Source organism: Octodon degus, unplaced genomic scaffold (genome assembly GCF_000260255.1).
Source record: "Octodon degus isolate 3935 unplaced genomic scaffold, OctDeg1.0 scaffold00012, whole genome shotgun sequence".
NCBI classification, from domain to species: domain Eukaryota; kingdom Metazoa; phylum Chordata; class Mammalia; order Rodentia; family Octodontidae; genus Octodon; species Octodon degus.
The window spans coordinates 10,493,636-10,496,229 of NW_004524588.1; the positions used below are offsets into that span (position 1 = coordinate 10,493,636).

The 2,594-nt window shown below is 46.1% G+C and overlaps 1 pseudogene; it reads right to left on the bottom strand.

Annotated features, from left to right (window-relative positions):
- Positions 1-326: 326 nt before the first annotated feature.
- Positions 327-1,168, bottom strand: LOC105741464 (annotated as a pseudogene).
- Positions 1,169-2,594: the final 1,426 nt, after the last annotated feature.

Consider the following 2,594-nt stretch of genomic DNA (forward strand, 5'->3'; position numbering starts at 1 on the left):
GTGCACCACCATGTCCAGTCTCAGTGGTCAGTCTCGGTGTGCCCAGGGCTGGGTCCACTGAGCTATCTCGCCTGGCCCCTGTTATCTTTTTTTAATGTATTTAGTACAGGGTCTACAAGGTCTCACGACACAGATCAGACTCATAGTGATCCTCCTGTTTTTAGCCTCCCAAATGCTGGGATTACAGGCACGAGCCACTATGCCCAGTCTCAGTCACTGTCTCAGCACACACCAAGGGCAGGGCTAGCAAGGCTTGTGGTATTGGAGATCGATTGTGGGGGTTTTTTTAATGTATCAGTTATTTAATTAGGTTTTTAGTAAAAAATTTAGAACACTAATTTATGAGGATAAATTCCATTTGTCAGAGCAAAAACAGATAGCAGGTAAACCTAGAGCTGAGGAACAGCTAAGATCTGTGAGTCCACCGCTTTCTGATCCACCTTGCGCTGTTCTGAAATCTGGTAGGTATATTTCTCAGCGTCAAAGATCTCACCCTGCTGGTGTCTGGGTTTCCTCAGCTGCTTCTTCTTGAAGTAAGCATCAGTGAGGTGTTTGGGGATTTTCACTTTGCTGATATCAATTTTTGTAGAGGTGGCAATGACAGATTTCTGGTGTGTTCTTCACAAAGGAACACGATTAAAGCTAAGAGGCCCAGTCGCAAGTAGCAAGCCACTGGCCAACTGCTTCAGGAAGACCACTCTCTTGCCTCTGTGACGCCCGGTAAGGACGATCAAGATGGTGCCAGGGGTGATGCTAGCTCAAAGTTTCCTCACATGCTGACTGAAGGGTTTCTTGCCGTGGCTCAAGAGCTTTCGGGGCACATCTTCAGTAGGGTAGTACCTAGGCATTTTTCAAAGCTTAACCACCTGGTTACCTCCATTCTTGTCCCCACCAACCGGTTTTGTGATCATAGCAAGAACTCCTTCTTCTCAACCTGTGATTTAGCAGCTGTGTACTTTCTCTTGTACAAAGCCTTTCTGGAATACATAGCAGATCGGGAGTATCTACCAATTCCTCTAACCAGGACAGGATTTCGGCTGCAGTGGGGCTGCCCCTTCTTGGACTTTTTTGCCTTCACCTGACCCTTTTTACCAGTACCACTGCTGGAAGCCTGGGCTTTGGGTTTCTTCTCTTTAGTGTCTGGCTTCTCAGTTTTTTCACTTGCCATCTTGCAAGATGAGAGAGAGGTGTGTTTTGTTTTGAGACAGGATCTCCCTGTGCTGTTTAGGCTGACCTTGAGCTCACTGTGTGGCCCAGGATGGGATTAAAGCTTGCAGGGATGGACCCCACCCAGGGCGCACCAAGCTGGGCCACCAAGATGGGGTGTGGCAGCACATGCCTGTAATCCCAGCACTGGGGAGGCTGAAAACAGGAGGATCACTATGAGTCAGAGCTGCATATCGGGACCCTGTACCAAATACATTAAAAAAAAAAAAAAATCAGGGAGGCCCCTGTCTCAGCTTCCTCAGTGCTCTGATGAACGTCACACGCCACCACACCTGACTCAAGTAATAATTGTTAGTTTATTTTTCAAAACCTTCTCATTCTGCAGTCTTTAACTCACTCTCACTGGCGAGAGTGCTCCATTGCTGGAGAGCAGCTGGGGTACAAGCAAGCACCCCATGCCCTACTTTCCACTCGCAATTTCTAATGAGTCTGCTTAATTTATCAAGACCACAGTGAATGTTCCCCATATCATTTAATCTACTCGCATGAGTATTTCCATAGCAGGTGGCTACAAAATCATGTTCGTTCAATTATAGAGCTTGGCATTCTAGGAAGTATAACCATTTCCTTTGGGTCTGAAGTTAATAAGGTTTGAGTCAACTTTCTTCCTTTGACATTTGTGCTTTGAAAAAAGTCTCCACTGTATGATCTCTATACCCTTAGAAAGCTACAGCTGGGGAAAGAGATGTCTTCTCTCAAAGGGTTAAAACTTCACAAATGTATTTTTCTAAAACTCCCTGGGAAATGTCTTCCCCATCTGGAGGGAAAGAAAGGGAAGGAAGGAACACTGAAGTCATTTTCAAGGAATGTGTCGGGCTGGACAAGGGCCGGCTCCCTGCCACCTGGCCATCAAGCACTCTCTGACTTAACGTGTTAAACTCCAGGCTGGCAGAAACGAAGATCCCGTTTGGCGGTCAGGTTCTTGAGACAGGTTTAACTCACACATCATCTGACCACATCCAGCAGGCTAGGCTTAGGAGAGCACTTTTTCTTATTATCCTCTTGTGGGCTTTGCATAGAAATCATGCAAGTTGCACGAAGTTAGCTTGGTAAGAGCTGCATCTAATTTCAGTTTTCGTACCTAATTACCTTGGCCTGCATCCCCATTTCCTCCTGAGCTGTGATTATCTTACCTCTCCGCCAAAAGCAAACTTTCTAAATCACTGTCTCCTACATCTTTTAAAATCTACATGGGCTGGGGAGATAGCTCAAGCACAAGGTCCAGAGTTCGATCCCCGGTACTGCAAAAAAAAAAAAAAGATATAAAAAATAAAATCTACACTCATCCCAGATGCACACTTTGCTCAGGGTTTTGGATTCCAGCCGGCAGTGTGCACGCTGTGCTTGTGTATGTGTGTGTGTGTGTG